This window comes from Thalassophryne amazonica, chromosome 1 (genome assembly GCF_902500255.1).
Source record: "Thalassophryne amazonica chromosome 1, fThaAma1.1, whole genome shotgun sequence".
Classification (NCBI taxonomy): domain Eukaryota; kingdom Metazoa; phylum Chordata; class Actinopteri; order Batrachoidiformes; family Batrachoididae; genus Thalassophryne; species Thalassophryne amazonica.
Window position 1 is genome coordinate 88,590,862 of NC_047103.1, and position 14,242 is coordinate 88,605,103.

At 40.0% G+C, this 14,242-nt stretch overlaps 1 protein-coding gene and 1 long non-coding RNA gene across 2 annotated transcripts in view; one reads left to right on the forward strand and one right to left on the reverse strand.

Annotated features, from left to right (window-relative positions):
* The window catches only part of si:ch211-276f18.2 (glucose-fructose oxidoreductase domain-containing protein 1), a 112,933-nt gene that overhangs the window by 61,418 nt on the left and 37,273 nt on the right, over positions 1 to 14,242 (forward strand). The window lies entirely within an intron of this gene.
* LOC117512310 lies at positions 13,054 to 14,054 on the reverse strand. The gene is made up of 2 exons (XR_004561272.1): positions 13,973 to 14,054; positions 13,054 to 13,118 (listed from the first exon to the last, which is right to left on the reverse strand). It is a non-coding gene; the product is annotated as an uncharacterized LOC117512310 (long non-coding RNA).

The following is a 14,242-nucleotide window of genomic DNA, read 5'->3' on the forward strand; positions in this document are numbered from 1 at the left end:
TTGGACAAATGTACATAAATAGATAGAAATGTGTAAGGACGAAATAATGAGAGCACAGAGCATTATCGGAACAACTAATGTACTGTTTAAAGTGTAGGTGACACCAAAAAATCTGCACAAATAATCACCAAAAATTATGAAATGTTATTTTAAAAAATCCTGAACAATAAAAGTTAAGTGTGCAGATGAAGGATAGACAACAGTTGTCTGAAGTCTGCGCTCTATTTCAGCTCTCAGCCTTGACCATATTGTTGCTACGTCATCATGAGAACTGGACCTGTTGATTCATGCCCAAATCAATTGTAAACATGGCGGAGGTCGAGCTGTTTTCGGACGATTATTTTTTCGAGTGTGGAGCTTTTTTTTTTTTTTTTTTTTTTTGTCCAGTCTGGAGGTGTTTTTCAAGAAGCTGTGGGGACAAAGCCTTATGATTTTTAGCCTTATTTAGATGACAATGAGGGACAAGAAACCTTGGAGGAAAACCTTCAGTCTGACAACAGTGATGATATTGGCAGAGTTCAGAACACAGAATGGTGATTATAAAATAAATAAATAATGCAGGCGATTTCAGCATGCAGGTGGAAGTGACAAACTTTTTTGTTTGCCAGCTCTTTGGTCGTAATGAGCTGATTTAAAAAAAAAAAGTTTTACTGTCTGTGACATCAGGAAAAAAAGTGATGAGGAAGTCGGGATTTTTTATTTATGATTTTTTTTTTTTTTTCTGAGAAACAGGTACATACATTTGAAACCTGAAAAATGTCAGGAGGGACTGCAAATATCAGCTTTTTTAAAAATATTGTTTCCTTCTTGAATAATTAGTGTACTGTACGTTAGTAGCATAACATGTTATTACTAAATATTAAAACCATTCACACAAGGAGTAAATAACATAATCTTACCTGTCCGTTTCAGTGAGATCATCTTCAGTCTGATGAAAACATCTGAATATAATTGAATTCGTTGTCCTGGCTGAAGAAAAGTCTATTGATGGGTCAAGCCTCTGCTGTACTGACCCGTGACCGGCATGGTCAGCTACAGATGTAATCCATTAATTGCATCTACGGCTGATGGTTCGAGTCTCTGCTGTGAACGGATCCTCTTGTTTCGCCGCAGAGCTTTGTGCTGCATTTTAAAAGATTCCCAGTCCCTCACCTGCTAATAATGTCTCAGTCTGCACGCGATGAAATTATCCCATGATCCACAAAACAATAAAATGAAATAAAATGTGTAAATACTCCATTTTGCCTCCGTGTCGAGTGGAGAAGCTGCAGACACCGTGTGTGCGATTGTCAATATAAGTGTTCCACCGGCCAGTCAAAAAGGATTCTGCCGGTGAGAATTAACCATCAAAACGATTCTGCCGGTGAGAATTAACCATTCTGACACGTATAAAAAACATACAGCACTGACCCGAACCACTCGGTGGAAACAGGGTTGTTAGCAGCCTGTAAAAAAACATAAATGAATCCATAAATTAATGGAACTATGAAGATAATGGTTCTGGAGCTGATACTACTTCCTCCTTCTTATCTAATGTCAGGACTCGCCAGGAGCTCCTGGTTTATAGTGGTGTGCAGTTCAAAATCTGAATATTTATCTCTTCAGTACCTGTGCACCATGAAAGGATAAATTTGAAACTGTTTAATTTTAGTCTTAAATACCACACTTTAAATGCAAGACAATCATGTTATGATTCTGTTCTCGCTGTAAAACAAAACAAAAGCAAAAAAATGAATTTACTGTTACTGTTTCAGCAATTCCTTAGGGATTAATAAAGTAGTTCTTCTTATGACATATAATTGATGACTGATGATGTGACAGTCTGTGTTGGAAATGATAAAACAAATGGATTGCGTTTGTCTGTTAAAATATTTAATTCGTTATAAAGAGCAGACAATACAAGAATTAACGCCTCTTTCTTCCCTGTTCCTCTGTCCATGAACCATGGCCATGAACGTAAACAAGGAATTAATTAAATGACATGATTGATGCGCTCATATCATGAACACATCAGCCGGCTCTGCATGTCCACCTGTCGAGCGCACAGTGCGGCGAAGGATACCGCGTCATGTGCACTATCACTCAAATGGTGGACGTGACATTTGGATTGCCTCGCATGCGTTCACATGATCAAATAGATATATTCACATGGGTAGCCTGGCTGATGGCATCTGTAGTGCGCAGTGAGGCGCTGCTGAAGGCATTGCAGAGGTGATATGCGTTTTTATTTTTTACCACCTCAGAAAAGCATGCCAGCATGTGTGCATTGCAGTGACGTGTTGAGAGGTGATGTTCTACATGGCAGCTGTGACTAGTGAAGACACAGCGCTGAGCTGCTCCGGTGCAAATCACACCTGGAGAACACATATCTGTCATGAAGAACATAAACTCTCAACACGCCACAGCAGTGTACATGTGTGGCCAGGTGCTCATGACATGCTGATCATTGTTTTATTATTATTATTATTTATTGTTCTTTGTTATAATTTAACACGTTGTGTTCACCCTGTCAGTGTCAGCTGAGAGAGTGAGTCTGAGCTGGACACGCCCCCGTGTCTGGAGAGTGAAGCAAAGCCATCACACATGAATGAGCTCACGCTGTTGTCCTCATTGTATGTATTTTGGCTTCTCTGGCTTCCTGTCCTTGTGAGATCATTATTTAAGGTTCTGCTACTAGTCTATAAAATTGTTCATGGACTGGCACCTCCCTACCTAGCTGACCTAATTAAACCCTACGTACCGGCCTGGGCTTTGCGTTCTCAGGGTGCAGGACTACTTTGTGTCCCTAGGGTGAATAAAAAGTCTGCAGGTCACAGAGCTTTCTCTTATCGTGCCCCTGTTCTGTGGAATGATCTCCCTGCTTCAGTAAAACAGATTCTGTAGAGACGTTCAAGTCCAGACTTAAGACACACTTATTTTCCCTTTTGTATGGCTAGCATACTGGCATAGTATGTTACTATACTTTTTACTTTTTTAATTCATTTTATTAGGAATTGTTTTTGTAAATCTGGTCTACTTGAGGTTTCCTCCTCAGAGGGAATTTTTCCTTACCGCTGTCACCTATGTGCTTGCTCTAGGGGTTGGTAAGGTTAGACTTTACATGCGTGAAGCGCCTTGAGGCAACTTTGTTGTGATTTGGCGCTATATAAAATGAAATAAATTGAATTGAAATTGTATCACCAATTAGAAATTCAAAATCAGTTTGACTTTTTCTCCTCATCTCTCTTCACCAACTTTATGGAGGAAGGTTGTCTATGGCCTGCTGGTGAGGTGAATCATAATGTCACCTCAGTGGCACACAGTTGTGCACAAGGAGTGTCTTCAACCATTGATCATTGTAATGTATTGAAGTTTTTACATCCATTAATTTGTGTCTGAAGTCAGTTTGCCTGTGCTGGTGTTCTTTGTAATGTTAATGATTATTAATGAGCTGTAGCTGCTTTTATGAGTACCCCACCACTTTCCATGAATCAGGTCAGACTTCTGTTACTGAGGATGTTCTGAACATTTGTTTGCTGTTGTAGAAGTATGTTTGAAGCTCGCTATTGCTGTATGTTTGCCCTTGAAATGTGACCTTATTAAACTAATATGATGAAAGTCAGGTTATTCTTCTTTCTGTGTTTTCTGCCTACTCTGGGTCCAACAGCAGTCACATTTGTCAAGTCATGGGCACCTTAAAAATGTATATTTATGTACAAAATAAATAGCTGAAAATGTATTGAGTTTTTAATGAAGGAAGTCACCAAGTAATTAGTTTTGAGTGACTGGTAAGTATTGGCTGTCTGCTTGTCATTAGTATTCAGAGCTTCTTCCAGTCACCTCTGTCAGACACAAAGATGACCTTTGTTTTCACGACAGAAGCAGCCAGAAGATTCAAACTGAGCTCACCTCATGTCAAAATCTGACCTCTCTCTGAAATCACACGGACATAAAAAAGCCCCTACTTTTATTGATTGTGTGTGTGTGTGTGTTAGGTTTTGGAATTCTAGCTTCACTTCTACGGTGCATCTGTTAACGTATTCACAGCTTCTTCACTTTTCCAACATTTTATGTTACAGACTTATTCCAGAATGTAGTAAATTCATTTTTTTCCCCTCAAAGTTCTACTCACAACACCCCATAATGACAACATAAAGTTTTTTTTGAAATTTTTGCAAATTTATTAAAATAAAAAACCTAAGAAATTACATGTACGTATGTATTCACACCCTTTGCTCAATACTTTGTTGATGCACCTTTGGCAGCAATTACAGCCTCAAGTATTCTTGAATATAATGACTTGAGATTAAAATCTGTCGGAGCCTGTTTTTAATATGTTTAATAAAAGTTTAATTCATTCCAGAGAATTGTTGATGAAAGAGCTATAGGGCTGGGACGAGGCATCGGCACAATCAAATACATAATAAATACATTGGTTTATGTAACATCTATTTAAAGACATGCAGGTTAGGTGAACTGGAAACTAGAATTGCCATTGTCTCCTTTGCAAAAGAGATCTTGATCTCAATGGGACTGACCTGATTAAATAAAGGTAAAAAAAAAAAAATTGACACTTCACAAGGTGGTAGTAATATGGCAGCAGTGAGTCAGAGCGTGGACTTCACTGAAGAGCAAGCAGAAGAAAGAAAACCTTGCCGACAATAATCTAAAGTGTGGGAGGGGTGGGTACCAAAACTGAGTATTAAACAGGCCCCCGGGGCTACACTATTAAAGATAGTAAGTCCCTTCGGCTGCTCCCTTGTTTGCACTTGGGGTCACCACAGCAAATCCAAGGTGCATCTGCATGTTGAATTGGCATAGATTTTACACCGGATGCCCTTCCTGACGCAACTCCACATTACATGGAGAAATGTGGCAGGGGTGGGATTTGAACCCGGAGCCTTCTGCACTGAAACCAAGAGCATTAACCACTTGGCCACCACCCCTGCAGGCTACACTATTAAAGATAAGCTCTGATATTGTGTGCTGCCTTCTAGATGGGAGAAAGCGAGAGCTCCGCCAGCTCTGAAGCACACTCTGAGGAGCGCACTACATTCACTTGAATGAAACAAACTCTACTTTATTTTGATGAGACTTTATATGGGACTGGGCAATTTTTTTTTTTTTTTCTTTAGGGGGTATTGTCTAGCAGTGTGTACTTTGTTAGATTTAAAATTTTTATTTTAGTTATATTTTAGTTTCAAAAAGAAGGTGTTTGATATTGAAATATAAATGACAAGTTTTAAAAATTTAAAATGGTTAAATTCATTTTTGTAGTAATCAAATAATAAAAGTAATGGATTAATCAAAACAGTAATCGATAGATTAATGATGAATGAAAGAAAAAAGTTAGTAAATTAATTCATTTAAAAATCAGTTGTTTGTGCAGACCGAAAGAGATAAATGTGTTACTCATAATTCAACAAACAGAAGATGAGATGTGTGGAAGCTGAAAGTGTGGCTGTGCTGAAGTAGCAGCCTGCTGAGGCCACGCCCATCATAAACATGTGCTTTTAGTGCTTTCACTAGGAAACACGTGGCTCAGCCAAACACGAACCACTCCTTTGGCACCTATTCATCTCCGTAGCTGCCAGAGAGCATCTCCTGTGCAGGGGTTAATGGCTGCACTCAAACACATTTAGGAATGCTGAACTCTGACTCACACTAATGCTCTTCATCATTCATACTTCCTTGTCGTGCTGGTCGCTAATGGACTTCGTGCACCAGTACAGACCATACAGACCCTGAGTTCAACCTGCAATTACGTGTGGCTTCTCCTAGACGCTTTTTGCCAGAAAATAACCATTTAGTGTCTGTCATGAAATGCTACATTTGAAGACACCAAGGTTCAATGAAAGACAGTCAGTCCACCAAGTTTGTCTAACGCTGGACTTTAAGTAGTTTGTAATATGTGTAATTAAAATGGTTCTGTCAATCAAGTGTTTTCTGAGACACAAATGGTGGATTTGCAACATTGAAAGAGCTTTGAAGGATTTTATTACGGTGTTGTGTTCAGACCTGCAGTCCAAACTGAGAAGACTTTCTCCACCAGTGCACCTGAAGTTTTTCAGGCATCTTGTAATTTAATTGCTGAAATATCTTAATATGTGACCTCTCAGATGGTGTTTTTTGAGATACAAATGATAGATTTGCAATAGTGATGCATGATACCGGATTTTTGTCATTAACTTTGGGGAATTTTTTTCTTCAATTTCATTTAAAAGTATCAAGTCTGTCCTTTACTGAACTAATACACTTTTAGTGATAGCCAACTTGTTGTAGATACAAATACAAAATATGACAAATCGTGTTAACACATACAGTAGTGTTCAGAATAATAATAGTGCTATGTGACTAAAAAGATTAATCCAGGTTTTGAGTATATTTCTTATTGTTACATGGGAAACAAGGTATCAGTAGATTCAGTAGATTCTCACAAATCCAACAAGACCAAGCATTCATGATATGCACACTCTTAAGGCTATGAAATTGGGCTATTAGTAAAAAAAAGTAGAAAAGGGGGTGTTCACAATATTAGTAGCATCTGCTGTTGACGCTACAAACTCAAAACTAGCACTACACATAGTGCACATAGCACTACTATTATTCTGAACACTACTGTACATTTGTGATTGCATGATTACAGTTTACAAATTCACTTATGAAATGCAAGTAACATATTTAAACTTATATGAAGTATAAATTTTATGCTGATGCCACATTTAAAATAAACACCTATATGTCATTTCCTCTGCTTCACAGACAGCACTGTAACAACCCAATGATGGACAGTCGGCACTCTATTTCACAAAATAAGACGTGTCACATTTTTACGCACTGTCTTTTCAAATTAAAACGGAAAATCTTCTAATACTTGTAGCAGGTTTGCATGATGCTTCCCTGAGGTGATCCTGACAAAACAGTTGATGTTGAAGAAAAACTAAGGATTCAGGTCAGGTCTCTGAGCAGCCCTGGTACCAAACTGCACCCAACACAATACAGAACCACTTTGGGTTCTTGATAGAAACCAGCCAGGCAGAGAATCAGTCCATCACCACCTCCTGAAAGTAACAATGTATCAGGTGAAACATGGCTGTGTTCTTGGTGTTTTCCAGTTGCTGTGATCTTCAACACTTTGTGCTGGATCATGTCCAGAGAAACACGCCAGATGACCAAATTGGCCTAACTGATGTTCCCTCGTAATACAAGTGCTACTGCTCATCATTACTCACATAAAAACAGAAAATAACAAAAACTATTTCTTGAGGAGCCTCAAGACTGGAAAAAAACTTAAGCTGACTAAAAAAAAAAAATCCAGCTTTATGTGGTGTTTTCTGTGATTCACAAAAGCCACTGTGACAGTCAGCCCTCCACCGGACAAAACACTGTGATAAACTGGAAATAGTTGAACATTTATAGAGTAACTGAGTTTGTAATCGATTAAACTGTTGTGGAGTTACAGGTGTTGGAGAGTAAGATAAACCTGTAAATGAATCACTGTCTTGGACTGGTGGGACGTTACAATATTATATTTAATCCTTTATCATCATTATCATCAGCTAAATGAGGCTGAAAGATGACTTCAGCTGTTGGTTTTTCTTTCTTTTTAAACACCATGCGTACGTTTTTCCAACACAGAATTTAACACTTTATTTATTTATTTATATTTGCTGCAGAGGCAGCCGTCTGGGGACACAAACCTACATGCAGTCATACAAGCACAAGCCTCAAGCTACCATTAGCCTGTTAGCGTCATGTTGGCTGCGACTTTAAAAAGATGACATCGATTCCAGTAGGGATGGGTATCAAAAACTGGTTCCTGTTAAGAATCGATAGGAATGATTCGATCCACCAACATCAATAGCCTTTTTGCTTAACGATTCCCTTATCGGTCCTTCAGTTTACATTCGGCCGGAGTGGCCATTGTTTTTTAGGGTGTTTATTGGGAAAATGATCATTTCTCTACGCTGATTGCAAACCCTGTAGCGTGTCTGCAGCAGCAGCTCTGCTTGAAGCTTGATGCAGCGAAGCAGTGCTCCAACCCACTACTTCCTTGGTTCTCCACTTCGCTGCTTTTCAAAAGCGGCAAGTCCGCTTCTTAACCCCTCTCAAAGCCACTTAAAGATGTCAATCGTGAGTCACTTTTGTGTTGATTTAAAGTCACTAACTGGGACTCTTGTCTTGTTGCGGGCAAGAAATGAGAATTGTCCTCTGTTCAGTTTGCAAAGCTCCAAACACTGCGCCGCTCTCTGAGATTTCTGTGTAACACTCTGACTTTTTCCAAAGCGAGAGAAAGCTGAGCAATCGCCATCTTGGATTTGCGTCCGTAGAACCACAAAAAAGCTTTAAAAAACAGCAGTCGAACGAGTCTCCCATCATCCTGCTGGGAGAAGCTTTTTTTTTTTTTCAGCTGCTTTTTGGAGTTATGCCAAGCCGAGGGAGGACTGGTGACTTTGTGGGGTATCGCTCGAACCACGACAGCGTGCAGATCCGGATGGAGCAGCCAGAGTTCAGGCCTCATCCCCCGGCAGAGCGAGGCAGGCAGCCGGGATGATGGAGCAGACTGTCTAAATCTGAAATTCCTCACTTTTGGATATATACAAACACCCAGTTTGACCAACGGCTTAGTCTGAGGTGAGAATAATTTATATTTATTTTTATTTACCGGTTTCATATTTATTTACTTTAAGACTCAATAAAATGTTTTTGACATAGAAAACCTGTAAAACCTATTTTTAGTACACAGACAATTCACAGGAGGTATTGATAAGGGAATTGATAAGAAATTGGATCGATAAGCGGAATTGAAAATGGCAGTGATATCGATAAAAACTTATCAATACCCATCCGTAGTTTCTAGACAGGTTAATGACTAAACTAAACTCTTTTCATGACAGATTTTTTGATAGATGCAACTTTACTCTTGTGCAAAGTATAATCTGGAAAATATGGTAACTTCTCATCTTTTGTGATGCTAATGTGCCATTTCAAAAACAGTTTCAAATGTTACTCCTTATGAAATTCTAAAATTGTAGATTGTGTAAGGATAAATATCTATAATATAAACTCCCATATAGATAGCAATAACTTGCCGTCTGTTTGTGGCACATGGCATTTTTGTCAAATGGCTGGATGACCCCCTCGGCAGTACCACAGAAGACATGCTACATTCATTCATCTATCACTGCTGGCAAAGTGGCCATTTTGTCATTTTAGTTGAGGATATGCGGCTCACAGAGTACTGGGCAAGACAGCCAGCAGGAAGCTCATTTTCTCTGGTTGCAGTCAGCCTGTACGCCTGACGTCTGTATGTCTGTCTCTCTGCTCCTCCCCCTTGTCGTTTGTTAATTTGTTTAAGCTAAATTTAATTTGAGGTAATCAACAGAAAGTTGAATCGTGTTCGTCTCTGTGGGTGTCTGTGCTGAAACCAGAGCATGCACTGCTCTTTTTTTAAAGATGGTCATTCTATACGATAGTATTTATTTTAATTTTAATCACTGCAACATGGTCAGTTTGTGTGATCAAATATTAATTTATCATACCCCTTTTACAGACTAAAAACAATGTTTTATCAGGACTCATAAGTTGATATATTATTTTTTTGGACACTTATGTAGTCTTCAGTGTTTGTTTATTAGGTACAGCACAGACGTGGGAGGTCAGTTTTTTGTTTTGTTGTTTGTTTTTTAAAGAATATTTTTCAGTGGCTGGTGTATTGGGGGGGGCGCTGTGTTCCTCCAACTCATCTCATGTTTGTTCTCTTTGTCTGGTCACACCGTTGCAGTTCACACGTCTCAGCTCACTAAGGACGTACATTCTGCTCTCCACAGCCTTCAGGCTGGACTTAAAGCCTTGGTCCCACCTAATAATGAAGGCTGAAGAAGGAGCCACACATGGGTGTGGGGTGTTTATTTGAAGAATGACCCACGTTTTCATCTTAACACGTATCCACTATGAAGGTGCCACTATGTGCCTCTCTGTACCCGGCATGTGCCGCGTAGCAGCCTCTAGTGAGCCACGACCACCTGTCATTACAGCCTTGAATGGCTCGCATCAGCCACACTAAGCTACGTAGTGCCATGATAACGCCATGTTGGCGCACGTTTAGGCATGAGTTTGGTCCAAACCTCCAGCCCTCCCATACCTGGTCCCTTCAAAGTGTGGGTTTTCAATTCACAGATTCACAGCAGCATTTAAAGATGTCCCTTCTTTTTTTTTCTTTTTTTTTTTTTCGCAGTCCAAAAATAGACACTCCATCACAGTTCCGCAGTTGTGCGCTGTGCGCCAGGCTGCTGTCCACCTGTAATGCACCAGACCAGCTAGACCCGAATCACGGGTTCCTGGAGAGCCGCCTCTGTGCTCCTCGCTGGCTCCGCGGCTCTCTGGCTTTTTTTTTTTTTTTTTTTTTTTTTTGCGGCTTTAAACACACAAAACTTTGTTTGTCCATTTATTTCTGCAAAATCGCTCTTTTGCGTGCGCTGCTGTTGTCCTTTCATGGACAGCCGCCTCTCTGCTCTTTCTGGCTTCCTTTCCATCCGTGGCTTGCTGGCTTTATTTTTTCCCTGGCTTTAAGCACAATCATTTTTACAACGTGATTCCACTTTTGACTTTGTGTTCGTCTGTTTATTTCTGCAAAAGCGCTCTTTTGCACGCTGTGCCGTTCTGCATACAGAATGAGGTGGCCGTTTTATTATATACACCTGTGGATCATTTTCAATATATATATTTCTTTATTTCTTCCGCAGCTTACAAGTCACCATGATACAACTTTTAACTTTGTGTTATGTCTTCAAAATCGCTCTTTTGCGCGCTCTACACCTGTGCTGCCGCTCTTAGCAGCTCTTAGCTGCTCCACTGGAGTTACTATCTTCCATGGCTTTAAACACACATCCACTTTCACGCAGTCACCCAAATTTTAACTTTGTGTTCGTCCAATATTGACTGAAATATCACTCTTTTGTGAGCTGGCGTTCTGCCTAAATGCTCGTTTGAAGCATGATGATGAGTCACTGCCTCAGTGCGCACACACAGCGGAGCTCATGTGATATATTAATTCCAGAAGTGATTACAGGTATTTTCGGCATCCAAGGTTTGACAGAAAATGATTAATCCGCTACAAAATAATTATTTTATATAGAGTCCAGCGCACAGAGCAGGTGGAACTTGGTGCGCAAAGAGGAGACCCGCTCCAAAAATAGCCTCTCGGGTCCTGCCTCAGTGCGCACACACAGTGATCCATTAACAAGATATTAAATCAACATACTTTTACACACAACAGACATCAACATACAGACATACTTTTATAGCAAGGAACTGTTTTATCAAGCTATAAAAAAAACATTAAAAATAATTACCTTAAGCTTCTCAAAATACATCCCACATGGAGCAGGAAAGAGAGGAAAAAAAGTGTCCAGATGAAACAGTCCTCTGTGATGCCAGAAGTGATTAGAAGTGTTTTCCACATCCAAGGTTTGGCAGAAAATGATTAATCCACTACAAAATATATAGAGTCCAGCGCACAGAGCAGGTGCAATTGTGTGCGCAAAAGGAGGAGCCACTCCAAAAATAGCCTCTCAGGTCCTGCGAAGGTGCCAGGCGCACGGATAATGGACTTTTTGCAGACTCGTAAGCACCACGCAAATGCCTCTAAGCCGTTGCAGTAACTCGAACACAAACTGCGCCACGCTGTTGTTGCTAAATTTTGAACATCTTGAAATTAGCGCCACGCTCAGAGAGGAGCCTCGTTAACTGAAGATAATGCCTCTAAGAGCCACTCTGAGCCACTATAATGCCACGATAGCTCACGAAACAAAAAAAAACAGGGTGCGTGGCTCCTTCTTCACTCCTTCTTCACTCGGTGGGACCGAGGCTTAAGATTCTCAGTATACTGTGTGCAAATTATTTACACACACTGGGGAGTAAAATTTAGCTTGTATTACTTGGGTTCAACAGGATACCGCAGTGTTATAAGTGGTTAGTATGCTTTTCTCTCAAACACAAGGTCACCCATGCCCCTTTCTCAACTGGAGTTATGCCAGGAAGGACATCCAGTGTAAAACTTGTGCCAAAGCTACATTTGGGAAGGCTTTAAATTTTAAAGTCCTTCACCGCAGGTTGACAGTAGACTAGTAGAGGATTTGATTGATGGGTAAACCATCCATGTGGGAGGTGAGCCCATAAGAGCCTAACAACCGTTATAGTGCTCCTGAAATAACTATTTTGAAAAATGCACACCTTGCGGGATTCTTACCAGGATTTTTCACAGCCGTAGGGATGAATTTAGTGTAGCATAACTGTGCGGCGAGCACTGCAGGCACGAGTATTGTAGGAGGGTCCAGGTGCATCCCCCCACACACACACACAAGACATTTTTGAAATTAATAACCCTCTGAAACACTGTTTCCTGCATTTTGAGGGCCAAATTTTGTGAAGTAGAGCCCAAGTTTTTTTTTTTAATCTTTGTTACAGCCTTACTTTAAAGACAAAAGAAATGAGACATCAGGCCAAAATACGGAAGAGTTGTGTATCAGAGGAACATCAGAAGTGCTAATTTATACACAGTAGTTTTCTAAAGAAAATCCTCACAAATGTGTGTTTTTTTTCACTTCAAGATTAATTTCTGTTTACTGTACATTTTGAAGTTAAACAATGTGTCTTACATTAGAAAACTTGTAATTAAAATAGTTTTAAGTAAACAAAAACGATTCTTCAGAAATCTGTTCATCTGTAAAGTAAAACCACAACTTGTCTGTTGGTGTTGTTTCAGACGAGATGATTTCTTGATCAACATTATAAGGAACCTTGGACATTTATTTTTAGACAAATAAAATAGCATGAAAAGTAATGTGTAATTTTTAAGTCTAGTAGGTTCATTCATTCATTTGGTGTTCAGTTCCATCACTGGAAGTTTTGAAGTGCATTTGTATTTACAAGGTTTTCTGTAAATGTTGAAATGTTCCTGATATGGGACAAATGAAGAAATATGTTTTTACAATATAAATAAACAGGAAACAGTGTTGTGTTATTTTCTTTAAGATGTGAATACTAGATAGTAAAAAAAAAAATAAATTAAAAAATCCAAGTTATTTAAAGTTGAGACTTTTCTTGTAGTCAGATCAGTAACCATTAAAAAACTGTAGCTTTTGTTATGTGTCGGACGCAGGTCGGAGAACCGACCAGCGTTTGAAGGACCCAGTATGAAATAAGCAGAGCACGGTACAAAGGCTAACTGAATTTAATACATAACAGTGATACAAAAAACAACAAAAGAAAGTGCGGTCTGGCGTGGTGCGCTCCCAGCAGCGCTAACGGTCCGGAGCCAGAAGCTGTTCGGACCCAAGGACCCCGCCGACACCCCCCAGGTGGCCGCAACAAACCGAGTCTGTGAAAGAAGGAACCATTATGTGAGTCCACACTCTACACACAGAGAGAACACTTAAAGGTGTACAAACAGCAAACACTTCCTGGCTTGATTACTAATCAGCTTCCCAACCTGCAGGCATGGAACATCCAGTTCACAAAACTCCACTGCAGTGGAAGCCGATACATGACTAACATACAGCTCAATATAAAAGGTGTGAGGGACACCACATTTACTGACTGTATAAATGTTAGTCACAAAATCTAACGTACCTCAGGAAGTGTGCTGACGAGCGTGAGACCTCACCCCCTCCTCTTTCACAGACCGTGCATCAAACCCTGGACGTTCTCTGCATCCACTGATGATGAGATGGCTGCCGAGACGACAATCTCACCCGTCTGGTCACAAGGTCGAGTCTCTGGCAAATACACACTGTATACTCCAGTCTTAAATGCCACCATGTTCCAATCCATATAGATGCACCTCAGCTGTGAGTCCTGACGAGCCGCAGGTGATCAGGGTGAGGTCCTGATAACCTCAGCAACACAGCCACTCAGTCCCAAATGCAAGCCACCTGGAAGGAAAAACAAAAGACAGAAACAAAAAGGCAGCCAGGCCCCCCAGCCATACAACAGCTTTATTTGGTAAAAATAAAAATAGATTGAACAATTTACGAATATAAAATGCTCACTCAGCTCAACTGAGTGATTGTTTCAACATCCTGCATCTAAAGAATAAGCTAATATTAGCTGATAAAATTTCAGCGGTCCCCTAACATCATGTTTTATTTTCAGTTTATTCACTTAGCTCAGACAAATTTGCAGAAGCTCCGTTAATCAAACTAGGTGTGTGTATAGGGTTAGGGTTAGACTGAGTGTGTCTGCTTGATCACACCAGCTGCTG